Genomic DNA, 16,084 nt, shown 5'->3' with positions numbered 1-16,084 from the left:
TGATTTCCATATAATTTTTGCATATGTCCCATGATTCTACTTTTTAAAAAAAAATATTTATTTACTTTTAGAGAGTGGGGAAAGGGGAGAAGAGGGAGAAAAACATCAATGTGTGGTTGCCTCTTGCACACCCCATACTGGGGGGCTGGCCCGCAACCCAGGCGTGTGCCCTGACTGGGAATCGAACTGGCAACCCTTTGATTTGCAGCCCACATTCAATCCACTGAGCTACACCAGCCAGGGCTGATTTTACTTTTTTGAACATATGGAATACAGTTAGAATTGTTTTGATGTATTTTCTTCTAACATTTGTGTCATGTTTTTAGTTGGTTTTCACTAGCTTGATTCTTCTCTTTTGGATTGCATTTTCCTGCTTCTCATGCTTACTGATTTCTTTATTCTTGAATGCCAGGTACTATAAATTTTACCTTTGTTCTCAGATATTATTGTACTACAAAAATAGTCCTGAGCTTTGTTCTTGAATACATTAAGTTACTTGGAAACAGTTTGGTGCTCTTGGGTCTTACTTTCAATTGTTGTTAGGAGGGACCACAACAGTATTTGCTCTGGCACTAATTATTTTTCACCACTAAGGAAAAGTCCTTTATAATACTCTACCCAAAGACCCAAGAACTAGGAAATTATCCAGTCATGTTTGTGGGAAAAGGAACTTTTCCCTATCATTCTGATTTTTGGTCACCATTCTTTCTAATTCTTTCTGGGAGGTCTTTCCCAGCCTTGGGTATTTTCTCACATTCTGGCACATATAAGTATTCAGCTGAATACTCAGAAGGAACCCTCTAAGATCTGTGGAGAATTTTTGTTGTTTTTTTGGTCTACTTCTCTCCTTTTGAGTATTCTGTACTCTGGACTCTAGCTACCTTATTCTCCCCTGACTTGTGGCTCTGTTTGGTTTACTCGTCTGCTAGGCTCTCCTTGGGTTCCTCCTCCCTGCAACACATCCTGGTACTCTCAAGTCAGCATGCCGGATGCCTTTGCACTTCATTTCTTTCCTGTCTATCAGGGACAAACTTTTTTGTTACCTGTCATATAGTGGTTTGAAAATCATCCTTTCACTTTGTTGTTGTTGCTCAGGAAGAAAGGTAAATCCAGTTATTGTTACTCCATCTTGGTTGGAAGTAGAATTTCTGGTATCATATTAATAAAATTAAAAATAGACTCTAAGACCTCCCTGTTTGAAGAAAGAATTTAAGAAAATGTTTGGAACATGAGAGGGGTTTTTTTCATTTTGTTTTTTTAAGGAGTGCAGTAACCATTCTCCCTCTGAATTTTCAAAAAAAATTAAAAAATAAATGAATAAAAATTTAAGCTATTATTCTACAATAAGTTCTACATAAGTTCTACAATACAATAGATTTTAAAATTACTGGGGAAAAATAGCCTCACAGAATCACCCAAAATATTGGGACATGATCTGGGAATTTGAGGATAGAGATAGTTGTTTGAAGATCAAAGGATTAACATTAAGAATATACAAAGAACTTGTATAAATTGATATTAAAACCATCTACAAAAATAGGCACAGGATTTAGCAGACATTTTATAAAAGAAGAAACCTAGATGACCAATAAATGTGAAAATGTGCGCAGTTTCACATTAATTAAGGAAATGGAAATTAGAACAACAGTGATTCTATGGTGTATCTAGCATGTTTGACATGTAAAACTTATCATTTGAACAACTCCATGTAATATAATAATTTTCAACAACAGTCATGAAATAAGGTTATATGTGATGTTGAAGGCACTATATATTTCAAAATAGATATAGACATCGATTCACTGCCCCTTCTTTGGTGTTTTTCTGTTGTTGTTTGTTAAACTTCACAAATTCAATATCCTTTCATGTAGTTTCCCACTTTAAACTTCTTCACAAATTTCAGAATAAATATAAATGAACACTGTCATTATTTCTCATTCTTTCATGTTCCTGCCAGATGATAAAAGCACTAGTAAATAGTATTATTCTATACTTTTATATCTACCGAATATTTTAAACTTTGATAATACTCTGATATAATAATATTCACTGTGAATAACTGTATACTAAGTGAATTTTATTAACCCCTATTTTAGTTTTAAAATTATCAATTAAAATGAATACATTTCAAACTTAAGATATTATTCAGTAAGCCATCCCATATATGAACAAAGTTTGCACTTACCAAGCAAAAGTATTAGACCTCATAGTTTACACTGTTTAATTGTTTTAAAAATTAAATGGAAATAAATACCCCAAGTGGTCACATAGAACAACAAAACTGAAATTCCTCAAATTCTGTCTTTGCTTTTTCTGTCACTGTGCTCTCCCTGTTTACTTCAGATACGCTGTTTCAACATGGCAATATGTAGCTCTGCAGGGGCTGGAGATAGGGTTGGTGCAGAAGCCAGTGCAAACATTCAGGCCATTATAAACTGCTCTTGGAATGAAGGCGGGTAGCTGAATCCATGTATATTCAGGACCAACAGCATAACTGAGACTTTTCCAACTTAAGTTTCACGTAAAATATAATGTTTGTTGAAAGACAAGAATTAACAATGTGCCATTTCTAAGCGTATATAATATATTATTCAATTTCAACAGAAATTGTCACAGGGTAGGTTTCCTCGCCTAAAAAAAAGGGGTGGATGTTGGTAGTTCACGGGACATGATCTGAAGCTGATGCTTCGAATGTCTGTCGATGCCAGGAGGTAATCGATGGCTTGTCTCTCTGAGAAGACTATTTCCATAGCCAGATAGGGAGGGCGTAGCTGGGCTTCCGGCAGTGGCGTCCGCAAGCACACGCTGTGATGGGAGGAGAATGAGGCGGCTGCGAAATAGTACGTCTAAAAAGCCATTTAGGCATCTAGTTACGTGACATCTCCAGATGGAGGGGGGGAGGGGGGCGGTGGGCACCAGCATTCTGATTCTAAAGAACACGTATTTTAAGTAGATTAAGAAAGGAAATGTTTTAAATGTAGCAAGGTATAATTAACCCGAGGACCCTGGCTGCAGCAAGAGATTGAGGGCAATGACTTAAAGAAACTCAAAACACATTAGGCACAGAGCTAAAAACCAGGGGAGCTCCATCTCCATGAGAGTAGTGCTCTGTGAATAAACTGCAATCTGTGGCACAGCAAAGCCTTGTGCAGGCCGTGTCCGGGGAAGGCGCATGCTTTTTCGAGTGAGGTCTTACGAAAAGCACTACCAGTATGTGTACGCACGAGAGATGGCCATTTCTTTGCCTTAAGATGTTTGAAAATACTTCTTCCCGTTTAGATACTGGAGACAGGTGCCAGAGCAAGCTTTGTGTAAGCACCAGTCACAGACTTTTGTTGGAGTTCTGCTGCGGCATGAGAAAAACAGAGTAAAGGGAACCCTTTCCTGGGGAGCTTGGGGGTCATCAGATTCAAGGGGTCGCCTTGGGCATACAAACAGAAAACACAGCCGGGACAGCTGGGGACCAGAGAAACTGTGCGTAGAAGGGCTCATGGGTTAGAGCAGAGTGAGAGCAGAGAAAGGAAATGGACACCAGGAAGAACACTGGGTAGCACTAGGTCACCCGGGTCCAAGAACGTGGACACAGCTGAGTTCAGTGATGTCCTCTTACTAGCTAAGCATTCTGGAGAAGGTAGCAGCCAGTGAGGAGTAGCACAAACAGCTAGAAATAGGGCAGGGTCCCAGTAGATGGGTAGTTTCTATTTCTATTGACTACACTGTGGACTTTCCTTCTCCACTTACACATCATCATTGTGCTTGTCATCACCTGACCTGTTATTTTTATCTCATTATTTATTTAGCGAAGTGGACAGGGGTGTTTGGTGAATTTTGTTTACTGTTATATCCCCAACACCTAATGGACCAGTGCTTGCCATTTGTTGAATGAATAAATAAACACATATTGTGCTAACTGGAGATAACTACTAGCCCAGCGGGCATAGAAGCTGACCTATTAGTAGGTCAAGGGTTAAAATTACCAAGTTACAGAAAATTACCAAGTTACAGTTAATTACAGAAAATTACCAAGTCCTTACCAATTTAATTCAATGTATTTGTGGTACAGATTCAGTTCGTCTTCTTATAGCATAAGGTGAGACTTGAATAGAGGCAGGTCAGGGAGATTAGGCCAATAGCCATACGCTGCCCATTCTCCTTGGAGATATTTCTTGAGAAGAAAAAAAAACTTGGTTAATTGCAAGAAATGCTTCTTTTTCTTTTAGGTCTTCTGATATGTTGGTATCCTTGGAGGATAGATTCTGTGAAGAAATCAATCATTAGATGGTTATGGGGACACCAATGAGAACATTCCAAACCCAAATATTATCTCATTTACTGGCCTGCAATTCATTGCATTAACAGAGAGTTTGTTCTCAAAAGAAAAAAATAAAATTTTATATATATATATATATATATATATATATATATATGTAGTTGAATAGATGGAAATGTAGTTTATGCCAATACAGTTCATTCCGACTTTCTCTCCTTCTTACCCTCAAATAACAGCAGACATGGGGAGAGCCTGAAATGCTGCATTTCTGAGGTTACCTCAATCTTGTTTTGAGACAAGCAAGTAAACAGTTAAAATGGGGAAAGCTCTTCTTAAATTTGCAGGAGGCGTTTTTAATAGAAATCTAAAAAAATATAAAGAAAAGCTCAGAGTTGTTTGTCTTGTGCATGACAGTTGAGGATATTTTGTTGTTTTGTCTTCTCTATACTCCTGACCAAAAAGAAAAGAAAAAATAACCAAAACCCAAATTAGGCAGTAAAGATTCAAAAGAAACTATGAAGAGTTTAAGAAGTGGGAGAAAGACCATATTAAGAGCACTAAATATATTAGGACTTGGCCATCTGGGTATCCATATTGAAGCAGTGGCTTTCTTCAGAAGTGGGTAGCACGGGTTCATTCCTTTGCCTTGGCATCTTTATCTCTTTGACTGAACAGGGCATCCAGTATGGTACAAGCAATAGTGGTACCATAATTAGAATCATCAAGATACAAACCCAAGTCCCAGCCCTGCCCACTCAATAGACATGGCATCGGGTTAGTCAAAAAGATCTCCTGGGCATCAGTTATTTTGTTTAATATTTGAAGATTTTTCAGCAATTGGCCTGTAAGCTCATTTCTTTCCCTGGTGAAGAGAACATTGTCTTGTGTATCAGACCTGTTTCCCTGGGAGAAAATTAGATGGTAAGTTAAAGGAAGTGAGATGCAGAGGAAAAATGATAAGCTTTGGAGTCGTTGGATCTGGATTCAAATTCTCACTCTGCTTCTTCCTACCTGGGTCATCTTTATAGGTGAAATAGAGATGATGATTCTATCTAAGTTACATGATGGTCCTTAAGGACCAATTGAGATCAGAGGCACTATCACAACTGAAAGTACCTAGCACAGGACTTGACATAATGAAGGGGCTTAATGAAGAGACAAGGGCCTGATTATGATGGAGATGGGGCAATGGGTTGCCACAGGCTCCTGGGCAGAGTGACTGCCCTGTGACTGCAGCTCCCAAGCCAGGGGCTGGCTGATGCTGGCCTGGTTCAGGGCATATAGGTGGCATGGACGGGCAGCAGAGGTGCCTTTCCAAGGCGCTCCTCTGAGACCTCTGGCCAATGACTGTCCACGGTCTATGAGAGGCAACTCTCTGGAGTTTTGAATTTCAAATCCAATCTTTAGAATAATTCTTCAATATATCAGGAAGTGTTCTGGGGGGAGAAATGTAGGTAGGAAAAGAGAGGTGAATGTGAAGAAACAAGAGACAGGAAAAGCATTTTTTGAGATCATGTTGAATAAAGAATGGAATTCAAAGGAGTGGATTTCTATGAAAAACCATTTGAGAAACATGATGTGAATTGGCCACATCTTATTTTGTTTCTTGTTCAATTGAAAAGTTGATCAAATCACTGCTTCTCTCTAATCAAAAACAAGATGTACATCTGAGAAAAAGAAACAGTCGGTTGGTGAGTGAAATGTTTTAAAATAGGGGTTGGATTTCGATTAGTTTGTCTGGTGGTGCTTCAGGATGAGTGTATACCTCCCCCATGCCATGGCCAGGGCTCCCCTTGGCTACCCTGGCATGACTAATATCTGAGGTCAGCTGACCTACAGAATGCTAACCCAGTTTTGTATAAACAATTTTAAGACTTCCAGGCAAATGAATATTCATGTACATGCAGGGGTTAGATATGCACATGAGTGCTACAGAAATGAAGGTTAAGCATAGTGCAAGGATTAATGTTTGTAGCCTAGAAGTAACGGGTATTCAAAACTAAGCCCCGCAGAGCTATGGTGAGTCACTGGGGCTGCACAGGGTTAAGATATATAAAAGAGCCCTCACCCAGGAATACAGAATAGCACGTTCAGTACAGGCAACCTGGGAAAAACTTATGCTAGAATGAGATGATCCCAGCTGATTCTCTCCAAGCACCCCAACAAATAGAAGATGTATTCACCTAAGTATTAACTTGTTTTGGAAGTAGCAGGTAGCTGGATGTTGGGAGTTGCCCGTGGAGAACATTTTTTAGTCTCATAATTCAGGATATTGGTAAGAATAGACTGATAATGTCTTCTTTTTCCTAGAAATGCTTTTCTTTTTAAACAAAACCTCTATTAATCAGAACTTCAGATCACACATGGCAATCAATTGAAGCTGGTTAGGGCATTTACAGTAATTGATTTGCTGTAAGTTCTTCACAAGTGGATTGCACTACACATACGTACATACTTTTCAAAGAATTCAAAAGCCATTAGGATGTTCTCAACTTCCTATCTGATCGTCTGAGGGCCATTGACTGGATATAATCATCAGATATAAGTTAGGCTAGCAGCAGGGGGAATTTTGATTAGAAACAAAAATGTTCCTGGGAATGAGGGTTGTGTATCCTGGAAGCAGTTGTTGAGGAAGGCTGAGCAAACTTTATCATCATAATCAGGGAAGTTGCCACAATGTACCAGCTATTTCACATACAGTCATTATATCATTTAAGACTTACAAAACCAAGTAAAGGTTTTAACATTCTTCACTTGAGATTGGGAAGCTGAGGATGAGCAGTTAAGTGTTTTTGCCTGGGGCAGCACAATAAAAGCTGGAACTGTGATTGGAACACATGCCCAAGACCCAAACTCATGTGCACCGAACAATGCCCATTGCCTTTCACCTAAACAGATGAATGTCTGTTTCTAGGATAGGCTTGCCTGGAGGCTGGGGACACGCAAGGTAAACATTTTTGATCTTTGATCATATCTACTGTGAATTCCTAAGTCTCTTTTTAGGTTGTGATGTGGGTGTCCTCATTAAATGAATATATCCAGACATGAGCTGGTAGGTGCTCCTTGAAAACAGAGGTAGAGAGGTGGAGAATCTTGGCAGGCAGAGAACAGACAAAGCCACGGTACATCCAAGTGACTATGTATCTGAGTGACTCAGAGGGCAGTGAGAGTCCAGTGGGGAGTCAGCCACAGGCACTACGGGAAATACCAGTGGCTTGATATTTTAACTTTGTTGGTTTTCCAGTATTTAGCATAAATCACTCTTGACCATCTTTCCCGGACTATTTAGAATTCCCAAGCTGAGACTTCTTGCCTCCCCAACCCAGAATCAATGCTATAGCCCTGGTGCTAATCTTAGTATTCCAGATTAATTGCTCATTTAATTGAGAATCCGAAAGTCTAAGTAATCACCCTATGTTACAAATTAGGATACAGAAAACTGACTCAAACTCAAGGCATCTGATATCAGAGCTTGAGGTTTAACTACTCCCTCATGGTACTGGCTTTCTCTGTAGTGATGAGCTGACTGTCATAAAAGAACAACTCCTTGAAGGGGTTAAGTCAAATCTTTTTCTGCCTTGGCATCTCTGTTTCTAAAAGACAACCAATTAGAAAAGAGGCATGAAATTCAAAACAAACCAAAAACTTAAATATACAACTTAAAACGATAAAACTTCCACAGGAAACAGTAGAAAATCTGGGTGACCTTAGGTTAAACAGAGTTGTTATATATGGCATCAAAAGCATGGTCTATGAAAAAATTGATAAATTGGACCTTATAAAAATGGAAAACTTCTGTTCTTCATGAGAAACTGTCAAAATAATGAAATCATAAGCCACAGGATAGGACAAAAATATTTGCAAAACACAGAAGTTTTTGAATCCAGAATACATAAAAGCTTTCCAAAGTCAATAAAATGAAAACAAACTACCCAATAAAAAATGGGTAAAAGATTTTAAGACTTTACTAACAAGCTATGTAGATGGTAAAAATGCAGGTAAGATGGTTAATATCGGTAGTCATTAGGGAAAATAAAATCAAAGCCACATCTGAGCAACCCACAATGATGGAGAAAATGGAACCTAAACCGGGGGGGGGGGTGGCCGGGGGAGCTGGCTTTCCCTGGTGCCAGTGCAGCTGGAACTCACATACGTCGCTGTGGAAATGCCAACTGATATACTTATCGTGGGAAAGAGTTTCACAGTTTCTTATGAAAGTAAACATATACTTATCATAGGATCCAGCAAGCCCACTCTTAGGCACTTACCTAAGAAAAATAAAAAACTTAGGTTAATACAGAAGTTTGTATGTGAATATTCATAGCAGCTTTATTCATAATCCCCTGGAACTTGAAACGAGCCAGACTCTCTGGTGAATAGTTAACTATGATACATGCATGTACTAGACTATAATTCAGCATAAAAGAGAAAAAAACTACTGATACACAACATGGATGAATCTCAGGTGCATTATGCTAAGGGGAAGGAGTTAACATTTAAAAGCTACACCTGTAATTCTAATTATTTGACATTCTGGGGAAGGCAAACCTGTAGCGACAGAAAACAAATCAGTGGCTGGTGGGCCTGAGATGGGCTGAGGCATTGACCACAAAGGAAAATGGAGGAATTTTTTGTTCTTAAGAAAATGGTCATTATCTTGATTGTAGTGGTGGTTACACAACTGCCAAATTATAGACCAGCGACCAAAAAGCGAATTAGACCTCAGTATGAGAAGAAGGAAAAAAAAGGAGGAGGAGCAGCAGTAGCAAAAGCAACAACACGAAACCAAGAAAGGCTCTGAGCAGAATGAGACATTATTGCAGGTTAGATTTGGAGACAATTCTGGATGGTGGCTGAGCCAGCAGCCTACACGCATGAGGCAGGCTTTTTCCTCTCCCCAGGATTTTCTTTTGTCTCACCCCCAAAGTCTTAATTTACTTAAATTGTCAATAAAGGGAATTTCAGAGAAAATGCAGAGAGAAGCCAAACTAATTCAAGGCATTAGTGCTTCACTCCCTGAATTAATGCCTGGCTGTGGAGGGGAGAGCCACCGTCTCCCTGACATTTCCTTTAGAGGTGAACTGGGGTGTCTAAGGCCCACATTGGAAAGAAGAAGAAATAAATGTCCACTGGCCTGGCCTAATGGATTCCCTACAACTTAAAGCAATAACCTCTAAATGATCCATCCTCTATGCTAGGCAAATGCCATTTCTTTTTCTTTTATAGCTTTTCTCCTTTTCTGTTTAAACGGCACTTGTTATTTTTTTCCTTCTCACTTACCATGTGAAAAGGGGACCAGGAGAGGAGATAATCCTCAGTATTGCTGGTGGGTGAAGTGAACAGACAGGAAAGCTTCTTTGCAGCCACTGGAAAGGGTGCAGGCTCATAGAAATGAAGGGACACCATGGGTGATAAATGAAAACTGTACATTTGCTTTGGAGCTAGAGGAGAAAGCTCAGGTCTAGAGTAACATGGGCCAAAATCATAGATTTGCTAAGGTACTCTAATGTAAAATTCTTGGATGTACCTGCCAATTAGGTCACTTGTCATCCTTGGCAGGGGGTGGGGAGGTGTGGGGCGGGAATCACACTTTCAAAGAAGTAGAATGAGTAGCTAAAATTTGGGTCTCTGCAGTCAGAAAAATGTGAGTTCAAGTTCTGACCTCATTGCTTCCATGCTATGTAACTACTGTGAGCCTTGATTTCTTCACTGCTCGATGGGGATCCAGAGTATGTATATTCTACAGCTAGTATGGGGTAGACTTTCTCAGTCTAAAAGTGTTACTACAGTACCAGGCATGTGGCCAGGCTCAATAGTCTTTTCAAATATTTTTGACACTTAATTTTATCTTGCCTGTGTCTATTCCTGCACATGAAATGTAAGGCTGCACCACTACCCCAGGTAATTCAGATCAAGTATGCAGCCAACCTTATTAACATATACTGCAGCTTCCTTTTATTTTCTTTGTCCTTGCATGTTTAGGATTTAACCTATCTATAGACACATTTGAGAAACAATCTGTCTAAATTGCCAAAGTATAAGCTATCTTCTGGTTTGATGTTTCTGGGCCTGAGCAATGAAAGAAGATACAGAAATTTCTAGTTTTCAAACCAGACTGTCCCAAGAAACTTTACTAAGGGCCAAAGTAACTGGATTCTCTAAGTTTTCTGAGAGATCAATGTGGATAGTAATAGGACAAGTGCCCACTGAGATTCTCTTGGAGGGTGTGGGGAACAGGAGGTTTAGATATGAGTTTAGGAAATAAGACTATAAGGCTCCAATTCCAAAAGTCTGTGTCGATATATTCTAGAGTGCTGTAGTAAACTCACGGAGATGCTACAGGATTTCTAATTTTCTAGGCAGATACACTAATTGTCAACATCTATCAGATACTGCAACATGGTGGCGTGTGGTACTCTACAGTTCCAAAATTTTTAGTTCCTTTAGAGCATATGCAGTAACTAAATGCTGAATAAATATATCTTTTAGGTATTTATTTTGGCCTATGGGTACTGTGAAAACACTAAGGCTTTAAGGATGCCACGAACAGCAAAATCTTACGAACCTCTGCTCTAAGGTATCATAAAGATGCTGCAGTACATAGTAGTGGCTGATCGCAGTACCTGGCCCAATGCCTGGGAACAGCTAAGCGTGAGTAAGCTAGAGAACCGTAGCATGCTAGAGGGAGAAGAGATGCTTAATGCCATCCAGGTTAGCACCCTCATTTTACTGGTAGGCAGCCTGAGACCTTGAGAGGACTCACCCAGTCCTATTTTTCTTGTGTCTGGGTTGCGGGGGAGTGGGGGCAGTAGGGAAGAGCAGATGTGTGTGAAGTGGGCAGTAGTGGGGAGGTGTAATCACTAAGAAAGCAAGCAGCTGAGGTACAAAGCAAGCAATGCACCCACAAGAAGAGAGTACATTGACCCATGAAAACCAAACACCTGCTCCCTCTCTCCTGTACCATTTGGGTGGGTGGGCAGTGGGAAAAGCATAGCTAAGGGGACCTTTAAGGACATCTTAACAGAGACACTTCTTAGTTCTTCCCGAGAGATAGATGAAGGCAAGGCAGCAGTAGGAATCTGGCATGTGGAGACTATGTGGCTGTGTTCCAGCGTCTCGCTTCTGGAAGAGGCTCTTGCCTTGTTTGTTCCTCAAGGGTAGGCTGGAACATCCGTATTGCTAGAAATCATCTCTATCTAAATTAAATCTCCTCCAGTCTCAAAAAGGCAGGGCTGGGATCTGGCAGGGGAGTGGTTTGGCCTTTGTATTCCTGCGTGCTTTGCATGAAGTCAGCATCAACATCATCAGTGCCCCCCTGAACACAAGTGAGAAAGGGGAGGTGAGCAGGGTGTGTGGTGAACAGAGCAAAAGATTCAGAGCCCTGGACAGGGGGTCCAACTCAGGGGTAGAGGCTCTGCGATTTACCTAAACGTTATAAGATGGGCAATTTCAGATACTGCAAACTCAATTATTTTGGACGGGATTCTAGAGGTCAACTGAGCTTGGGCTTCTTACCTGTTTGCAAGATAAAAAGCAACATCCGGATAAATTACTAATGAAAAGGAGTTATGTAGATCTCTATGAAGCCACCTAGAGATGAATGAGTACATAGAAAAGAAGCACCTATGGGAGTTGAGGGCTTAAAGGTGGCAGCCTGGTGTAGCGGAAATGGTGCTGGATTGGGTGTTCGGCATTCTGGGTGTTAGTCCTGCCTGGCTGCTAATTAGCTGCGTGACCTCTGGTAACTCACTTTCCTTTTCTAGAAGTCAGTTCCCCATCCGCCCACCTACAGGGCTGCCAGGAGGCCAGCGTGACATAATAAATGCAACCATTTATCAAGTGCTTTCTAAGTGCCAAAAAGGGTCTCAAGCACCATGCATACTTCATCTCCCTTAACCCTCACCATCCCTGTCTGAGGTAGAGATTAATATAATCTACAATCAAAGGTATAGATGAGAAGACCAAGGTCACATTGGTGTGGATGTGTTCATAGCATGGGCTTCTATCCATCATGGCAGAGTTGGGAGCCTTGTGTATTTAGAAGATTTTGATTTTGTAGGCCTGGGGTAGGGTCCACAGATTTGCAGGTTTAAATAGTTCCTGGGTAGTTTTGATGTAGGTGGTCCATAAACTACAGTTTAAAAAATGCTTCCATCAGCCACAGTTCCCCTCTTCCACTCTATGCACCTGTGTTGTTAAGAGGGGACCCCAGAGATCAGAGATGGCCCAATGCAAGTTGTAAGAGGAACATTAAAGGAATGGGTGGTCTCCTGACTCTTGCAGGTCACCCTGGCACCCTGCAAACTGAAATAAATCTAAAATGACAGCCTGGTGGTTGGGTAATTCTGAACAGGAAGGTAAGTAGAACACTGTTTTAGATGAAGACTGGGGTCATTATCACTATCCACTCAATGTATCATTAACTATGCTATCTCTCATGGGCACAGCATTCTAGAATTTGGGCCTGTGATATCTTATTCAATCGTTTCACAAAAACTTTATGAAATGGGTATGGTTTTTCTTTTGTATATACCAGAAGACAGAAGCTGAGAAAGGTCCCATGCCTAACCTCAGGGGTCTCATAGCTGATGACTGGGAACTGTGGTCTGGAAGCCTGGTCTCTTGTCATCGTCAAGTGCTGTTTTAGTACCTCATGGCTGTTGATCAGTGGCCCAGTGGGTACCCAGCACCACCACAGGCACAGCAGACAAAAGGCACCAATACAGCATCCTGTCTTCCCATCCATGAATGGCTTACAGTTGTGTTGAATGGCCAGAGTAACACAGCTAGAGGACAGCATCTAGTCATATGGCTGATCCAAGGAGAAAAGATGGAGCTCAGCCATAATCTTGCATAGCAGGGTATGTGACTGTGTCTGTGACTTAGAAACAACACACAGATGTGTGAGCTGATACGATAGCAGTCCTTTGCTTGTGGTCCTTCTATGGATCCCAATCTTAGGATCAAGTCAAGAATCTACCCATCTCTTTAGCCTCATCTTGTGCCACATTCCCCATCTGCCACTTCCCTAGAACACTTCTCCCCTGTGACATACCTGCCACCCCCAAATCTTCTCACTGGGAAACTCTTACCCACCCTCTAGGTTTCAATTTAAACTTCTTTCCTCAGAAAGTCATTTATTGCATCCTTATTCTATTGGGTGCCCATTTAGCATACAGGGCTTTTTCTTTGAAGCACTCCTTGCAAATCTAAGTTGTATTTTATATTTGTCTTCCCTGCTGTATTATAAGCTCTGTAGATCAGCTATTGTAATAATACCTGTGCCACACTATATCCCCAGTACCCAGTGACCAGCACATAGTAGGAATTAAAATATCTCACTGCAGAAATAAAGTAATAAATAGATAGGTGATTACTTTAAAAATCTAATGAGTGATAAAAGTATGAAATCTGCACTTCATGGTTGCAGGCCAGTATACCACGCTTATTTCAGTTCAGTGGGTTTTGACTGGCACTGTGCTGGGTAAGAAACAGAAGGATGGATAAGATCTGGTTTCTTACAGTCGTGCTAAGAAAAGGGAGAGGTACAAACAAGAGAGAGCAGCCTATGTGTCTTCCTTTTAGAAAATTGCTATATTTCATTTTCCCAAAGATCACAGCCGGGAGCCATGGCCTCATGGTTAAGCATCTTTTCCAATGGCCTTTAGGATGTCATTGGAAAAGGAGGATGAGGCCCTAAGAGAGGGTATGAGGATGGCAAAGCCTCCAAAGCCGGAGGAAGTATCACCGATATTTGGTAATCATGTGCTAGCAGCATCTGCACCACCCAGGAACGTGTTGGAAGTGCACAGTCTCAGTCCCCTCCCTAAATCTGCCAAGTTAGAGGCAGCAGTGCTGGGGCTGGCTGGTATGAATCTCAGAGCAGATTGTGCCTCTCTTCTCAATTTCACAGTAGCTCGAAATGGGCTATTTTAGGAGTATTTACACCATCGAAATTGGCAAATGCAAAGCACATCTTTTTCTTTCCAAAGGGTTGTCAAACAGTTATCAGAGCACCGTTTGACCCAGAAATCCACCTTTCCACAAGCCCTTAAGGAGATTCTGATACTTCGAGTTCTCCCTCCCCCATGCAAATACATAGAAAACTCAGGGGTGTGCAGCACGAGCCCGCCTTTGGATGGCTCTGGGGATTGCATGCCCCTGTTTGGGACAAGAGTATCAGCAAGGGAACAACTGCTTCTCCTCCAGATCCCATCCCCGCCATATAGCAGGAGGAGGACAGAGGGTGCAAAGAACCGCTATTTTGGTTCCCACACCCAGCATTCTTGAAAAGAAGGCTGATTTACAAACAAATATTTCATAGCCGTGGACCTCAGCAGGCTAAAAACAGCCCCATTCTGACTATGAAGCAAATTCAGGCTTTTTCTTTTCTTTTTTATTCCCCCCAGAATTCAGAACCACTCTGGATGACAGTGATGTACTGAAATAGCCAAATCCAGATTTCTGCCTGTATCAGCACAGTACACATCGCATACCTGCAAGAGATCCCTCAGGATTCATTCACAGGTATTAAGGGGGGGAAAGAGGAACACAGAAGTAAACAAAGGTTCTTTGAGCAGGTAAATCTCCCACTACTGTCGGGGGTGCCCATGGTGGGTGGAAGGTGGTCTATTTTTTTGAAGAAATAATGCTTCAAATGTTTAATCTGATGTATTATCCACTGAACCAGGTATATCAGCTAATGAACCAGGTAGTTCCCCTAATAAGTCAAACAGGTCACCTGCTGAAAACATTTCCGAGCCTAATTCATTCCTCAGCTGTGTTCCATCTTCTGAAGGCAGGGGTTTAACCTGGGCCTTGGTTCTGGGCCCAACCAAGGCTTCCAGGAATTTAGTAGACCAGCTGACCGTGTGTAAGGAATTTTTGTATGCACTTGCTGGCATAAGTAATATTTTTGTTACCAGGAAATAGAGAAGGGTGTCAGTTTCATTGATTTTTGCGCTCTATTACCTGGCACTTAATTAACCCCTGATAAATGTTTGTTAAATAAATGGATAAGAATTTGGATAAATGATTGAAAGCATGAATGAATGACCAAAGGCTTTTAAAATATCGGCTTGTAGATTTTACTTTTTTAAAAAATACTTTTAATTTTATTTATTTATCTTTAGAGGGGAAGGGAAGGAGAGAAGGAGAGAAATATCAATGTATGGTTGCCTCTCGTGAGTCCCCTGCTGGGAACTGGCCTGCAACCCAGGCATGTGCCCTGATTGGGAATCAAACCGCAATCTTGTTGTTCGTACGCCTGCGCTCAATCAACCGAGCTACTCCAGCCAGGGCTGTAGGTTTTACTTTCATTTGCGAGTCCTACTTAGGTTTTCTCTCAAGGCCCCCTCTGCCTCGCCTGTCTTAAAGAATTGCAGAAGTTTACTGCTGCCTTCCTCACCTCTATGGAACCATAATGGTCGCTGCTGCTTCTGACATCTTCATTAAGGACTGTTGATTTATCAGGCTGAGGATTTGAAATACACAGGGCATTGGTTTTCCATTTTTGTCGCGGTGGAGACCAATGGAAGTTCACTGAGTTGGAGCAGGCGGTTCTGCCCATTCAGTTATGTGAACCACCCAGGCCACATTACTTTCTGTTGTGAAAAGAAGTCCCGCTGTGCACCTCCCTACCCCCAGGGATAGAAGGATCTTCCACCACACTCCCTAAGATGCCCAAAATATCCTCATATCTCATAGGGGTATTCCCACAGAACAGGGCTCGCGTATAAGCACAAACTCTACACTAGGTATTATACTAGGTACTTCACATAAATTAGCTCATTGAATCCTCTTATCAATCTTGTG

The sequence above is a fragment of the Sturnira hondurensis genome, unplaced genomic scaffold (assembly GCF_014824575.4).
Source record: "Sturnira hondurensis isolate 20B ecotype Veracruz unplaced genomic scaffold, ASM1482457v3 Scaffold0019216, whole genome shotgun sequence".
Classification (NCBI taxonomy): domain Eukaryota; kingdom Metazoa; phylum Chordata; class Mammalia; order Chiroptera; family Phyllostomidae; genus Sturnira; species Sturnira hondurensis.
Note: the sequence above shows the minus strand (reverse complement) of the source record.